Below are 14,321 nucleotides of genomic sequence, written 5' to 3'. Positions count from 1 at the left end.
CATCTAGGCCCCAAAACTTGACATTCTCCTTAGTCCTTTCAAATGCAAACAATGCCAGCTTAGGCGTCTTCTCTGTCACATTAGCATGCCAAGTCCCAGAATGCTCAGCGGCCCACTGGATGACACTTTTGTGTCTCACCTCAATGTCAATACCTCCTCCAAGGATGGGCAGAAATTGGCAGACACTGATTTGGTTAGCTTTGCGCAGTGGCAGTATCATAGCCAATGAGGTCCACCTGAGGCGTGATTATTGCTAATTGAAAACTAATCCCAATACCCCGCTGTGATGACTTGAAATACAGTCAGCACTGGCAATTTTTGAGAGTCTCTCAGGAGACTGAGCAATATGTTTGAAACAGCAGAAAAGCAATGGCTTCTAAGATGCAGACTGAGATGTGTTAGAGTTGAGGAAGCGGGTCACGGGGCCGGGGACACTATAGAGATCTTTTGTGTCATCACGCAGCCTGCTGAGTAGAACAATATGTGATTGCCACGTCATGCTCGTTCCCCCCCACTTGCCTTTAATCCAGAGTGGACTCTACCTCATTAAATTTTTCCTTGCTTTTTCTCTGCTAGACCTGGCATCATGAGGCTAAAGGTGAACTTTCTTTATTTGTAACCCAGTCAATTAGGAAGAATACTGGAAGCGTGTTGGTCCAGGGTTAAGGAACCAGTTTGGCCGGTGTGTTTTTTGCAAGGCCCTTGTTTCCAGTGAAAGAGCATTGACCTATAAGTTACACTAAGCCAGAAACTTTCAGCGTTCTCCATCTCTACCAGACTGGACCCTATCTGCATGGTTGCAAGCTGTCCTAAAAAATGGAATGGGAGAGGACGATTGGCCAGCCGGAGTGAGCCAAATACTTGTGCATTCAGGCACACATCTCCTCTTTCTTTTGGCCGAATGGTCTATTTCTGCCATAAAAGTGAAGTTTCAAGCAGATTGGACTGTCTTGGAGGTTTCAGAGCCCGGATAGCTCAGTCGGTAGAGCATCAGACTTTTAATCTGAGGGTCCAGGGTTCAAGTCCCTGTTCGGGCGGTAGCTTTGTCCTTGTTGTTGAGCTGCGGATAAGGTAATCTTTATGCCCATCTGCCGGAGTGCTCACAGGCCTAGAGAGAGGAAATGTCCTAAGGGATGCAAAATTCCCCCTTTCAAGGCTCTGTGAATCTAGCCCAGAAATAAAGGTAGCTGCAGGTGTTTGCCTGAACAACTGATTCCCAACAAGCCTGGTCTACGCCAGCTTTCCTGGACTCCAGTTCAGGCTTGTTATCCACAAAGCTTTCAACGACGGGCCCAAAGCTTTCCACCTTGGCTTTTTTTTCCCCAACAGTGCAGCCGTCGGACCATATGCATTCAGTGGCCTTTGAGAACTGCTGTGGGAGAAAGCCATTTGACATCTAGGCCCCAAAACTTGACATTCTCCTTAGTCCTTTCAAATGCAAACAATGCCAGCTTAGGCGTCTTCTCTGTCACATTAGCATGCCAAGTCCCAGAATGCTCAGCGGCCCACTGGATGACACTTTTGTGTCTCACCTCAATGTCAATACCTCCTCCAAGGATGGGCAGAAATTGGCAGACACTGATTTGGTTAGCTTTGCGCAGTGGCAGTATCATAGCCAATGAGGTCCACCTGAGGCGTGATTATTGCTAATTGAAAACTAATCCCAATACCCCGCTGTGATGACTTGAAATACAGTCAGCACTGGCAATTTTTGAGAGTCTCTCAGGAGACTGAGCAATATGTTTGAAACAGCAGAAAAGCAATGGCTTCTAAGATGCAGACTGAGATGTGTTAGAGTTGAGGAAACGGGGCCGGGGACACTATAGAGATCTTTTGTGTCATCACGCAGCCTGCTGAGTAGAACAATATGTGATTGCCACGTCATGCTCGTTCCCCCCCACTTGCCTTTAATCCAGAGTGGACTCTACCTCATTCAATTTTTCCTTGCTTTTTCTCTGCTAGACCTGGCATCATGAGGCTAAAGGTGAACTTTCTTTATTTGTAACCCAGTCAATTAGGAAGAATACTGGAAGCGTGTTGGTCCAGGGTTAAGGAACCAGTTTGGCCGGTGTGTTTTTTGCAAGGCCCTTGTTTTCAGTGAAAGAGCATTGACCTATAAGTTACACTAAGCCAGAAACTTTCAGCGTTCTCCATCTCTACCAGACTGGACCCTATCTGCATGGTTGCAAGCTGTCCTAAAAAATGGAATGGGAGAGGACGATTGGCCAGCCGGAGTGAGCCAAATACTTGTGCATTCAGGCACACATCTCCTCTTTCTTTTGGCCGAATGGTCTATTTCTGCCATAAAAGTGAAGTTTCAAGCAGATTGGACTGTTTTGGAGGTTTCAGAGCCCGGATAGCTCAGTCGGTAGCGCATCAGACTTTTAATCTGAGGGTCCAGGGTTCAAGTCCCTGTTCGGGCGGTAGCTTTGTCCTTGTTGTTGAGCTGCGGATAAGGTAATCTTTATGCCCATCTGCCGGAGTGCTCACTGGCCTAGAGAGAGGAAATGTCCTAAGGGATGCAAAATTCCCCCTTTCAAGGCTCTGTGAATCTAGCCCAGAAATAAAGGTGGCTGCAGGTGTTTGCCTGAACAACTGATTCCCAACAAGCCTGGTCTACGCCAGCTTTCCTGGACTCCAGTTCAGGCTTGTTATCCACAAAGCTTTCAACGACGGGCCCAAAGCTTTCCACCTTGGCTTTTTTTTCCCCAACAGTGCAGCCGTCGGACCATATGCATTCAGTGGCCTTTGAGAACTGCTGTGGGAGAAAGCCATTTGACATTTGACATCTAGGCCCCAAAACTTGACATTCTCCTTAGTCCTTTCAAATGCAAACAATGCCAGCTTAGGCGTCTTCTCTGTCACATTAGCATGCCAAGTCCCAGAATGCTCAGCGGCCCACTGGATGACACTTTTGTGTCTCACCTCAATGTCAATACCTCCTCCAAGGATGGGCAGAAATTGGCAGACACTGATTTGGTTAGCTTTGCGCAGTGGCAGTATCATAGCCAATGAGGTCCACCTGAGGCGTGATTATTGCTAATTGAAAACTAATCCCAATACCCCGCTGTGATGACTTGAAATACAGTCAGCACTGGCAATTTTTGAGAGTCTCTCAGGAGACTGAGCAATATGTTTGAAACAGCAGAAAAGCAATGGCTTCTAAGATGCAGACTGAGATGTGTTAGAGTTGAGGAAACGGGGCCGGGGACACTATAGAGATCTTTTGTGTCATCACGCAGCCTGCTGAGTAGAACAATATGTGATTGCCACGTCATGCTCGTTCCCCCCCACTTGCCTTTAATCCAGAGTGGACTCTACCTCATTAAATTTTTCCTTGCTTTTTCTCTGCTAGACCTGGCATCATGAGGCTAAAGGTGAACTTTCTTTATTTGTAACCCAGTCAATTAGGAAGAATACTGGAAGCGTGTTGGTCCAGGGTTAAGGAACCAGTTTGGCCGGTGTGTTTTTTGCAAGGCCCTTGTTTTCAGTGAAAGAGCATTGACCTATAAGTTACACTAAGCCAGAAACTTTCAGCGTTCTCCATCTCTACCAGACTGGACCCTATCTGCATGGTTGCAAGCTGTCCTAAAAAATGGAATGGGAGAGGACGATTGGCCAGCCGGAGTGAGCCAAATACTTGTGCATTCAGGCACACATCTCCTCTTTCTTTTGGCCGAATGGTCTATTTCTGCCATAAAAGTGAAGTTTCAAGCAGATTGGACTGTTGTGGAGGTTTCAGAGCCCGGATAGCTCAGTCGGTAGCGCATCAGACTTTTAATCTGAGGGTCCAGGGTTCAAGTCCCTGTTCGGGCGGTAGCTTTGTCCTTGTTGTTGAGCTGCGGATAAGGTAATCTTTATGCCCATCTGCCGGAGTGCTCACTGGCCTAGAGAGAGGAAATGTCCTAAGGGATGCAAAATTCCCCCTTTCAAGGCTCTGTGAATCTAGCCCAGAAATAAAGGTGGCTGCAGGTGTTTGCCTGAACAACTGATTCCCAACAAGCCTGGTCTACGCCAGCTTTCCTGGACTCCAGTTCAGGCTTGTTATCCACAAAGCTTTCAACGACGGGCCCAAAGCTTTCCACCTTGGCTTTTTTTTCCCCAACAGTGCAGCCGTCGGACCATATGCATTCAGTGGCCTTTGAGAACTGCTGTGGGAGAAAGCCATTTGACATTTGACATCTAGGCCCCAAAACTTGACATTCTCCTTAGTCCTTTCAAATGCAAACAATGCCAGCTTAGGCGTCTTCTCTGTCACATTAGCATGCCAAGTCCCAGAATGCTCAGCGGCCCACTGGATGACACTTTTGTGTCTCACCTCAATGTCAATACCTCCTCCAAGGATGGGCAGAAATTGGCAGACACTGATTTGGTTAGCTTTGCGCAGTGGCAGTATCATAGCCAATGAGGTCCACCTGAGGCGTGATTATTGCTAATTGAAAACTAATCCCAATACCCCGCTGTGATGACTTGAAATACAGTCAGCACTGGCAATTTTTGAGAGTCTCTCAGGAGACTGAGCAATATGTTTGAAACAGCAGAAAAGCAATGGCTTCTAAGATGCAGACTGAGATGTGTTAGAGTTGAGGAAACGGGGCCGGGGACACTATAGAGATCTTTTGTGTCATCACGCAGCCTGCTGAGTAGAACAATATGTGATTGCCACGTCATGCTCGTTCCCCCCCACTTGCCTTTAATCCAGAGTGGACTCTACCTCATTCAATTTTTCCTTGCTTTTTCTCTGCTAGACCTGGCATCATGAGGCTAAAGGTGAACTTTCTTTATTTGTAACCCAGTCAATTAGGAAGAATACTGGAAGCGTGTTGGTCCAGGGTTAAGGAACCAGTTTGGCCGGTGTGTTTTTTGCAAGGCCCTTGTTTTCAGTGAAAGAGCATTGACCTATAAGTTACACTAAGCCAGAAACTTTCAGCGTTCTCCATCTCTACCAGACTGGACCCTATCTGCATGGTTGCAAGCTGTCCTAAAAAATGGAATGGGAGAGGACGATTGGCCAGCCGGAGTGAGCCAAATACTTGTGCATTCAGGCACACATCTCCTCTTTCTTTTGTCCGAATGGTCTTTTTCTGCCATAAAAGTGAAGTTTCAAGCAGATTGGACTGTTGTGGAGGTTTCAGAGCCCGGATAGCTCAGTCGGTAGAGCATCAGACTTTTAATCTGAGGGTCCAGGGTTCAAGTCCCTGTTCGGGCGGTAGCTTTCTCCTTGTTGTTGAGCTGCGGATAAGGTAATCTTTATGCCCATCTGCCGGAGTGCTCACTGGCCTAGAGAGAGGAAATGTCCTAAGGGATGCAAAATTCCCCCTTTCAAGGCTCTGTGAATCTAGCCCAGAAATAAAGGTGGCTGCAGGTGTTTGCCTGAACAACTGATTCCCAACAAGCCTGGTCTACGCCAGCTTTCCTGGACTCCAGTTCAGGCTTGTTATCCACAAAGCTTTCAACGACGGGCCCAAAGCTTTCCACCTTGGCTTTTTTTTCCCCAACAGTGCAGCCGTCGGACCATATGCATTCAGTGGCCTTTGAGAACTGCTGTGGGAGAAAGCCATTTGACATTTGACATCTAGGCCCCAAAACTTGACATTCTCCTTAGTCCTTTCAAATGCAAACAATGCCAGCTTAGGCGTCTTCTCTGTCACATTAGCATGCCAAGTCCCAGAATGCTCAGCGGCCCACTGGATGACACTTTTGTGTCTCACCTCAATGTCAATACCTCCTCCAAGGATGGGCAGAAATTGGCAGACACTGATTTGGTTAGCTTTGCGCAGTGGCAGTATCATAGCCAATGAGGTCCACCTGAGGCGTGATTATTGCTAATTGAAAACTAATCCCAATACCCCGCTGTGATGACTTGAAATACAGTCAGCACTGGCAATTTTTGAGAGTCTCTCAGGAGACTGAGCAATATGTTTGAAACAGCAGAAAAGCAATGGCTTCTAAGATGCAGACTGAGATGTGTTAGAGTTGAGGAAGCGGGTCACGGGGCCGGGGACACTATAGAGATCTTTTGTGTCATCACGCAGCCTGCTGAGTAGAACAATATGTGATTGCCACGTCATGCTCGTTCCCCCCCACTTGCCTTTAATCCAGAGTGGACTCTACCTCATTAAATTTTTCCTTGCTTTTTCTCTGCTAGACCTGGCATCATGAGGCTAAAGGTGAACTTTCTTTATCTGTAACCCAGTCAATTAGGAAGAATACTGGAAGCGTGTTGGTCCAGGGTTAAGGAACCAGTTTGGCCGGTGTGTTTTTTGCAAGGCCCTTGTTTCCAGTGAAAGAGCATTGACCTATAAGTTACACTAAGCCAGAAACTTTCAGCGTTCTCCATCTCTACCAGACTGGACCCTATCTGCATGGTTGCAAGCTGTCCTAAAAAATGGAATGGGAGAGGACGATTGGCCAGCCGGAGTGAGCCAAATACTTGTGCATTCAGGCACACATCTCCTCTTTCTTTTGGCCGAATGGTCTTTTTCTGCCATAAAAGTGAAGTTTCAAGCAGATTGGACTGTTTTGGAGGTTTCAGAGCCCGGATAGCTCAGTCGGTAGAGCATCAGACTTTTAATCTGAGGGTCCAGGGTTCAAGTCCCTGTTCGGGCGGTAGCTTTGTCCTTGTTGTTGAGCTGCGGATAAGGTAATCTTTATGCCCATCTGCCGGAGTGCTCACTGGCCTAGAGAGAGGAAATGTCCTAAGGGATGCAAAATTCCCCCTTTCAAGGCTCTGTGAATCTAGCCCAGAAATAAAGGTGGCTGCAGGTGTTTGCCTGAACAACTGATTCCCAACAAGCCTGGTCTACGCCAGCTTTCCTGGACTCCAGTTCAGGCTTGTTATCCACAAAGCTTTCAACGACGGGCCCAAAGCTTTCCACCTTGGCTTTTTTTTCCCCAACAGTGCAGCCGTCGGACCATATGCATTCAGTGGCCTTTGAGAACTGCTGTGGGAGAAAGCCATTTGACATCTAGGCCCAAAACTTGACATTCTCCTTAGTCCTTTCAAATGCAAACAATGCCAGCTTAGGCGTCTTCTCTGTCACATTAGCATGCCAAGTCCCAGAATGCTCAGCGGCCCACTGGATGACACTTTTGTGTCTCACCTCAATGTCAATACCTCCTCCAAGGATGGGCAGAAATTGGCAGACACTGATTTGGTTAGCTTTGCGCAGTGGCAGTATCATAGCCAATGAGGTCCACCTGAGGCGTGATTATTGCTAATTGAAAACTAATCCCAATACCCCGCTGTGATGACTTGAAATACAGTCAGCACTGGCAATTTTTGAGAGTCTCTCAGGAGACTGAGCAATATGTTTGAAACAGCAGAAAAGCAATGGCTTCTAAGATGCAGACTGAGATGTGTTAGAGTTGAGGAAACGGGGCCGGGGACACTATAGAGATCTTTTGTGTCATCACGCAGCCTGCTGAGTAGAACAATATGTGATTGCCACGTCATGCTCGTTCCCCCCCACTTGCCTTTAATCCAGAGTGGACTCTACCTCATTAAATTTTTCCTTGCTTTTTCTCTGCTAGACCTGGCATCATGAGGCTAAAGGTGAACTTTCTTTATTTGTAACCCAGTCAATTAGGAAGAATACTGGAAGCGTGTTGGTCCAGGGTTAAGGAACCAGTTTGGCCGGTGTGTTTTTTGCAAGGCCCTTGTTTTCAGTGAAAGAGCATTGACCTATAAGTTACACTAAGCCAGAAACTTTCAGCGTTCTCCATCTCTACCAGACTGGACCCTATCTGCATGGTTGCAAGCTGTCCTAAAAAATGGAATGGGAGAGGACGATTGGCCAGCCGGAGTGAGCCAAATACTTGTGCATTCAGGCACACATCTCCTCTTTCTTTTGGCCGAATGGTCTTTTTCTGCCATAAAAGTGAAGTTTCAAGCAGATTGGACTGTTTTGGAGGTTTCAGAGCCCGGATAGCTCAGTCGGTAGAGCATCAGACTTTTAATCTGAGGGTCCAGGGTTCAAGTCCCTGTTCGGGCGGTAGCTTTGTCCTTGTTGTTGAGCTGCGGATAAGGTAATCTTTATGCCCATCTGCCGGAGTGCTCACTGGCCTAGAGAGAGGAAATGTCCTAAGGGATGCAAAATTCCCCCTTTCAAGGCTCTGTGAATCTAGCCCAGAAATAAAGGTGGCTGCAGGTGTTTGCCTGAACAACTGATTCCCAACAAGCCTGGTCTACGCCAGCTTTCCTGGACTCCAGTTCAGGCTTGTTATCCACAAAGCTTTCAACGACGGGCCCAAAGCTTTCCACCTTGGCTTTTTTTTCCCCAACAGTGCAGCCGTCGGACCATATGCATTCAGTGGCCTTTGAGAACTGCTGTGGGAGAAAGCCATTTGACATTTGACATCTAGGCCCCAAAACTTGACATTCTCCTTAGTCCTTTCAAATGCAAACAATGCCAGCTTAGGCGTCTTCTCTGTCACATTAGCATGCCAAGTCCCAGAATGCTCAGCGGCCCACTGGATGACACTTTTGTGTCTCACCTCAATGTCAATACCTCCTCCAAGGATGGGCAGAAATTGGCAGACACTGATTTGGTTAGCTTTGCGCAGTGGCAGTATCATAGCCAATGAGGTCCACCTGAGGCGTGATTATTGCTAATTGAAAACTAATCCCAATACCCCGCTGTGATGACTTGAAATACAGTCAGCACTGGCAATTTTTGAGAGTCTCTCAGGAGACTGAGCAATATGTTTGAAACAGCAGAAAAGCAATGGCTTCTAAGATGCAGACTGAGATGTGTTAGAGTTGAGGAAGCGGGTCACGGGGCCGGGGACACTATAGAGATCTTTTGTGTCATCACGCAGCCTGCTGAGTAGAACAATATGTGATTGCCACGTCATGCTCGTTCCCCCCCACTTGCCTTTAATCCAGAGTGGACTCTACCTCATTAAATTTTTCCTTGCTTTTTCTCTGCTAGACCTGGCATCATGAGGCTAAAGGTGAACTTTCTTTATCTGTAACCCAGTCAAATAGGAAGAATACTGGAAGCGTGTTGGTCCAGGGTTAAGGAACCAGTTTGGCCGGTGTGTTTTTTGCAAGGCCCTTGTTTCCAGTGAAAGAGCATTGACCTATAAGTTACACTAAGCCAGAAACTTTCAGCGTTCTCCATCTCTACCAGACTGGACCCTATCTGCATGGTTGCAAGCTGTCCTAAAAAATGGAATGGGAGAGGACGATTGGCCAGCCGGAGTGAGCCAAATACTTGTGCATTCAGGCACACATCTCCTCTTTCTTTTGTCCGAATGGTCTTTTTCTGCCATAAAAGTGAAGTTTCAAGCAGATTGGACTGTTTTGGAGGAGGAGCTTTCAGAGCCCGGATAGCTCAGTCGGTAGAGCATCAGACTTTTAATCTGAGGGTCCAGGGTTCAAGTCCCTGTTCGGGCGGTAGCTTTGTCCTTGTTGTTGAGCTGCGGATAAGGTAATCTTTATGCCCATCTGCCGGAGTGCTCACTGGCCTAGAGAGAGGAAATGTCCTAAGGGATGCAAAATTCCCCCTTTCAAGGCTCTGTGAATCTAGCCCAGAAATAAAGGTGGCTGCAGGTGTTTGCCTGAACAACTGATTCCCAACAAGCCTGGTCTACGCCAGCTTTCCTGGACTCCAGTTCAGGCTTGTTATCCACAAAGCTTTCAACGACGGGCCCAAAGCTTTCCACCTTGGCTTTTTTTTCCCCAACAGTGCAGCCGTCGGACCATATGCATTCAGTGGCCTTTGAGAACTGCTGTGGGAGAAAGCCATTTGACATCTAGGCCCCAAAACTTGACATTCTCCTTAGTCCTTTCAAATGCAAACAATGCCAGCTTAGGCGTCTTCTCTGTCACATTAGCATGCCAAGTCCCAGAATGCTCAGCGGCCCACTGGATGACACTTTTGTGTCTCACCTCAATGTCAATACCTCCTCCAAGGATGGGCAGAAATTGGCAGACACTGATTTAGTTAGCTTTGCGCAGTGGCAGTATCATAGCCAATGAGGTCCACCTGAGGCGTGATTATTGCTAATTGAAAACTAATCCCAATACCCCGCTGTGATGACTTGAAATACAGTCAGCACTGGCAATTTTTGAGAGTCTCTCAGGAGACTGAGCAATATGTTTGAAACAGCAGAAAAGCAATGGCTTCTAAGATGCAGACTGAGATGTGTTAGAGTTGAGGAAGCGGGTCATGGGGCCGGGGACACTATAGAGATCTTTTGTGTCATCACGCAGCCTGCTGAGTAGAACAATATGTGATTGCCACGTCATGCTCGTTCCCCCCCACTTGCCTTTAATCCAGAGTGGACTCTACCTCATTAAATTTTTCCTTGCTTTTTCTCTGCTAGACCTGGCATCATGAGGCTAAAGGTGAACTTTCTTTATTTGTAACCCAGTCAATTAGGAAGAATACTGGAAGCGTGTTGGTCCAGGGTTAAGGAACCAGTTTGGCCGGTGTGTTTTTTGCAAGGCCCTTGTTTTCAGTGAAAGAGCATTGACCTATAAGTTACACTAAGCCAGAAACTTTCAGCGTTCTCCATCTCTACCAGACTGGACCCTATCTGCATGGTTGCAAGCTGTCCTAAAAAATGGAATGGGAGAGGACGATTGGCCAGCCGGAGTGAGCCAAATACTTGTGCATTCAGGCACACATCTCCTCTTTCTTTTGGGCGCATGGTCTTTTTCTGCCATAAAAGTGAAGTTTCAAGCAGATTGGACTGTTTTGGAGGTGGAGCTTTCAGAGCCCGGATAGCTCAGTCGGTAGAGCATCAGACTTTTAATCTGAGGGTCCAGGGTTCAAGTCCCTGTTCGGGCGGTAGCTTTGTCCTTGTTGTTGAGCTGCGGATAAGGTAATCTTTATGCCCATCTGCCGGAGTGCTCACAGGCCTAGAGAGAGGAAATGTCCTAAGGGATGCAAAATTCCCCCTTTCAAGGCTCTGTGAATCTAGCCCAGAAATAAAGGTGGCTGCAGGTGTTTGCCTGAACAACTGATTCCCAACAAGCCTGGTCTACGCCAGCTTTCCTGGACTCCAGTTCAGGCTTGTTATCCACAAAGCTTTCAACAACGGGCCCAAAGCTTTCCACCTTGGCTTTTTTTTCCCCAACAGTGCAGCCGTCGGACCATATGCATTCAGTGGCCTTTGAGAACTGCTGTGGGAGAAAGCCATTTGACATCTAGGCCCAAAACTTGACATTCTCCTTAGTCCTTTCAAATGCAAACAATGCCAGCTTAGGCGTCTTCTCTGTCACATTAGCATGCCAAGTCCCAGAATGCTCAGCGGCCCACTGGATGACACTTTTGTGTCTCACCTCAATGTCAATACCTCCTCCAAGGATGGGCAGAAATTGGCAGACACTGATTTAGTTAGCTTTGCGCAGTGGCAGTATCATAGCCAATGAGGTCCACCTGAGGCGTGATTATTGCTAATTGAAAACTAATCCCAATACCCCGCTGTGATGACTTGAAATACAGTCAGCACTGGCAATTTTTGAGAGTCTCTCAGGAGACTGAGCAATATGTTTGAAACAGCAGAAAAGCAATGCCTTCTAAGATGCAGACTGAGATGTGTTAGAGTTGAGGAAGCGGGTCATGGGGCCGGGGACACTATAGAGATCTTTTGTGTCATCACGCAGCCTGCTGAGTAGAACAATATGTGATTGCCACGTCATGCTCGTTCCCCCCCACTTGCCTTTAATCCAGAGTGGACTCTACCTCATTCAATTTTTCCTTGCTTTTTCTCTGCTAGACCTGGCATCATGAGGCTAAAGGTGAACTTTCTTTATTTGTAACCCAGTCAATTAGGAAGAATACTGGAAGCGTGTTGGTCCAGGGTTAAGGAACCAGTTTGGCCGGTGTGTTTTTTGCAAGGCCCTTGTTTTCAGTGAAAGAGCATTGACCTATAAGTTACACTAAGCCAGAAACTTTCAGCGTTCTCCATCTCTACCAGACTGGACCCTATCTGCATGGTTGCAAGCTGTCCTAAAAAATGGAATGGGAGAGGACGATTGGCCAGCCGGAGTGAGCCAAATACTTGTGCATTCAGGCACACATCTCCTCTTTCTTTTGGCCGAATGGTCTTTTTCTGCCATAAAAGTGAAGTTTCAAGCAGATTGGACTGTTTTGGAGGTTTCAGAGCCCGGATAGCTCAGTCGGTAGAGCATCAGACTTTTAATCTGAGGGTCCAAGGTTCAAGTCCCTGTTCGGGCGGTAGCTTTGTCCTTGTTGTTGAGCTGCGGATAAGGTAATCTTTATGCCCATCTGCCGGAGTGCTCACTGGCCTAGAGAGAGGAAATGTCCTAAGGGATGCAAAATTCCCCCTTTCAAGGCTCTGTGAATCTAGCCCAGAAATAAAGGTGGCTGCAGGTGTTTGCCTGAACAACTGATTCCCAACAAGCCTGGTCTACGCCAGCTTTCCTGGACTCCAGTTCAGGCTTGTTATCCACAAAGCTTTCAACGACGGGCCCAAAGCTTTCCACCTTGGCTTTTTTTTCCCCAACAGTGCAGCCGTCGGACCATATGCATTCAGTGGCCTTTGAGAACTGCTGTGGGAGAAAGCCATTTGACATCTAGTCCCCAAAACTTGACATTCTCCTTAGTCCTTTCAAATGCAAACAATGCCAGCTTAGGCGTCTTCTCTGTCACATTAGCATGCCAAGTCCCAGAATGCTCAGCGGCCCACTGGATGACACTTTTGTGTCTCACCTCAATGTCAATACCTCCTCCAAGGATGGGCAGAAATTGGCAGACACTGATTTGGTTAGCTTTGCGCAGTGGCAGTATCATAGCCAATGAGGTCCACCTGAGGCGTGATTATTGCTAATTGAAAACTAATCCCAATACCCCGCTGTGATGACTTGAAATACAGTCAGCACTGGCAATTTTTGAGAGTCTCTCAGGAGACTGAGCAATATGTTTGAAACAGCAGAAAAGCAATGCCTTCTAAGATGCAGACTGAGATGTGTTAGAGTTGAGGAAACGGGGCCGGGGACACTATAGAGATCTTTTGTGTCATCACGCAGCCTGCTGAGTAGAACAATATGTGATTGCCACGTCATGCTCGTTCCCCCCCACTTGCCTTTAATCCAGAGTGGACTCTACCTCATTAAATTTTTCCTTGCTTTTTCTCTGCTAGACCTGGCATCATGAGGCTAAAGGTGAACTTTCTTTATTTGTAACCCAGTCAATTAGGAAGAATACTGGAAGCGTGTTGGTCCAGGGTTAAGGAACCAGTTTGGCCGGTGTGTTTTTTGCAAGGCCCTTGTTTTCAGTGAAAGAGCATTGACCTATAAGTTACACTAAGCCAGAAACTTTCAGCGTTCTCCATCTCTACCAGACTGGACCCTATCTGCATGGTTGCAAGCTGTCCTAAAAAATGGAATGGGAGAGGACGATTGGCCAGCCGGAGTGAGCCAAATACTTGTGCATTCAGGCACACATCTCCTCTTTCTTTTGGCCGAATGGTCTTTTTCTGCCATAAAAGTGAAGTTTCAAGCAGATTGGACTGTTTTGGAGGTTTCAGAGCCCGGATAGCTCAGTCGGTAGAGCATCAGACTTTTAATCTGAGGGTCCAGGGTTCAAGTCCCTGTTCGGGCGGTAGCTTTGTCCTTGTTGTTGAGCTGCGGATAAGGTAATCTTTATGCCCATCTGCCGGAGTGCTCACAGGCCTAGAGAGAGGAAATGTCCTAAGGGATGCAAAATTCCCCCTTTCAAGGCTCTGTGAATCTAGCCCAGAAATAAAGGTGGCTGCAGGTGTTTGCCTGAACAACTGATTCCCAACAAGCCTGGTCTACGCCAGCTTTCCTGGACTCCAGTTCAGGCTTGTTATCCACAAAGCTTTCAACGACGGGCCCAAAGCTTTCCACCTTGGCTTTTTTTTCCCCAACAGTGCAGCCGTCGGACCATATGCATTCAGTGGCCTTTGAGAACTGCTGTGGGAGAAAGCCATTTGACATCTAGGCCCAAAACTTGACATTCTCCTTAGTCCTTTCAAATGCAAACAATGTCAGCTTAGGCGTCTTCTCTGTCACATTAGCATGCCAAGTCCCAGAATGCTCAGCGGCCCACTGGATGACACTTTTGTGTCTCACCTCAATGTCAATACCTCCTCCAAGGATGGGCAGAAATTGGCAGACACTGATTTGGTTAGCTTTGCGCAGTGGCAGTATCATAGCCAATGAGGTCCACCTGAGGCGTGATTATTGCTAATTGAAAACTAATCCCAATACCCCGCTGTGATGACTTGAAATACAGTCAGCACTGGCAATTTTTGAGAGTCTCTCAGGAGACTGAGCAATATGTTTGAAACAGCAGAAAAGCAATGGCTTCTAAGATGCAGAC

General features: G+C 47.2%; 19 non-coding genes across 19 annotated transcripts; all 19 read left to right on the top strand.

Annotated features, from left to right (window-relative positions):
- Positions 1–196: 196 nt before the first annotated feature.
- On the top strand, positions 197–337 carry LOC149446920 (U4 spliceosomal RNA). Its single transcript, XR_016305895.1, has one exon. It is a non-coding gene; the product is annotated as a U4 spliceosomal RNA (small nuclear RNA).
- A 627-nt stretch (positions 338–964) lies between these two features.
- On the top strand, positions 965–1,037 carry TRNAK-UUU (transfer RNA lysine (anticodon UUU)). Its single transcript has one exon. It is a non-coding gene; the product is annotated as a tRNA-Lys (tRNA).
- Positions 1,038–1,589: 552 nt separating this feature from the next.
- LOC149446918 (U4 spliceosomal RNA) lies at positions 1,590–1,730 on the top strand. The gene has a single exon (XR_016305894.1). It is a non-coding gene; the product is annotated as a U4 spliceosomal RNA (small nuclear RNA).
- Positions 1,731–2,982: 1,252 nt separating this feature from the next.
- Positions 2,983–3,123, top strand: LOC149446917 (U4 spliceosomal RNA). Its single transcript, XR_016305893.1, has one exon. It is a non-coding gene; the product is annotated as a U4 spliceosomal RNA (small nuclear RNA).
- A 1,252-nt stretch (positions 3,124–4,375) lies between these two features.
- On the top strand, positions 4,376–4,516 carry LOC149446916 (U4 spliceosomal RNA). Its single transcript, XR_016305892.1, has one exon. It is a non-coding gene; the product is annotated as a U4 spliceosomal RNA (small nuclear RNA).
- Positions 4,517–5,136: 620 nt separating this feature from the next.
- Positions 5,137–5,209, top strand: TRNAK-UUU (transfer RNA lysine (anticodon UUU)). Its single transcript has one exon. It is a non-coding gene; the product is annotated as a tRNA-Lys (tRNA).
- Positions 5,210–5,768: 559 nt separating this feature from the next.
- LOC149446914 (U4 spliceosomal RNA) lies at positions 5,769–5,909 on the top strand. Its single transcript, XR_016305891.1, has one exon. It is a non-coding gene; the product is annotated as a U4 spliceosomal RNA (small nuclear RNA).
- Positions 5,910–6,536: 627 nt separating this feature from the next.
- TRNAK-UUU (transfer RNA lysine (anticodon UUU)) lies at positions 6,537–6,609 on the top strand. Its single transcript has one exon. It is a non-coding gene; the product is annotated as a tRNA-Lys (tRNA).
- Positions 6,610–7,160: 551 nt separating this feature from the next.
- LOC149446912 (U4 spliceosomal RNA) lies at positions 7,161–7,301 on the top strand. Its single transcript, XR_016305890.1, has one exon. It is a non-coding gene; the product is annotated as a U4 spliceosomal RNA (small nuclear RNA).
- A 620-nt stretch (positions 7,302–7,921) lies between these two features.
- On the top strand, positions 7,922–7,994 carry TRNAK-UUU (transfer RNA lysine (anticodon UUU)). The gene has a single exon. It is a non-coding gene; the product is annotated as a tRNA-Lys (tRNA).
- A 559-nt stretch (positions 7,995–8,553) lies between these two features.
- On the top strand, positions 8,554–8,694 carry LOC149446910 (U4 spliceosomal RNA). Its single transcript, XR_016305889.1, has one exon. It is a non-coding gene; the product is annotated as a U4 spliceosomal RNA (small nuclear RNA).
- A 633-nt stretch (positions 8,695–9,327) lies between these two features.
- TRNAK-UUU (transfer RNA lysine (anticodon UUU)) lies at positions 9,328–9,400 on the top strand. The gene has a single exon. It is a non-coding gene; the product is annotated as a tRNA-Lys (tRNA).
- Positions 9,401–9,952: 552 nt separating this feature from the next.
- LOC149446908 (U4 spliceosomal RNA) lies at positions 9,953–10,093 on the top strand. The gene has a single exon (XR_016305888.1). It is a non-coding gene; the product is annotated as a U4 spliceosomal RNA (small nuclear RNA).
- A 633-nt stretch (positions 10,094–10,726) lies between these two features.
- On the top strand, positions 10,727–10,799 carry TRNAK-UUU (transfer RNA lysine (anticodon UUU)). The gene has a single exon. It is a non-coding gene; the product is annotated as a tRNA-Lys (tRNA).
- A 551-nt stretch (positions 10,800–11,350) lies between these two features.
- Positions 11,351–11,491, top strand: LOC149446906 (U4 spliceosomal RNA). The gene has a single exon (XR_016305886.1). It is a non-coding gene; the product is annotated as a U4 spliceosomal RNA (small nuclear RNA).
- Positions 11,492–12,118: 627 nt separating this feature from the next.
- Positions 12,119–12,191, top strand: TRNAK-UUU (transfer RNA lysine (anticodon UUU)). The gene has a single exon. It is a non-coding gene; the product is annotated as a tRNA-Lys (tRNA).
- A 552-nt stretch (positions 12,192–12,743) lies between these two features.
- Positions 12,744–12,884, top strand: LOC149446904 (U4 spliceosomal RNA). Its single transcript, XR_016305885.1, has one exon. It is a non-coding gene; the product is annotated as a U4 spliceosomal RNA (small nuclear RNA).
- A 620-nt stretch (positions 12,885–13,504) lies between these two features.
- TRNAK-UUU (transfer RNA lysine (anticodon UUU)) lies at positions 13,505–13,577 on the top strand. The gene has a single exon. It is a non-coding gene; the product is annotated as a tRNA-Lys (tRNA).
- A 551-nt stretch (positions 13,578–14,128) lies between these two features.
- On the top strand, positions 14,129–14,269 carry LOC149446902 (U4 spliceosomal RNA). The gene has a single exon (XR_016305884.1). It is a non-coding gene; the product is annotated as a U4 spliceosomal RNA (small nuclear RNA).
- Positions 14,270–14,321: the final 52 nt, after the last annotated feature.

Source organism: Staurois parvus, unplaced genomic scaffold (genome assembly GCF_062004578.1).
Source record: "Staurois parvus isolate SC_StPar_1 unplaced genomic scaffold, SC_StPar_1.0 ptg000689l, whole genome shotgun sequence".
NCBI classification, from domain to species: domain Eukaryota; kingdom Metazoa; phylum Chordata; class Amphibia; order Anura; family Ranidae; genus Staurois; species Staurois parvus.
Note: the sequence above shows the minus strand (reverse complement) of the source record. Positions and strands in the feature narration are given on the sequence as shown.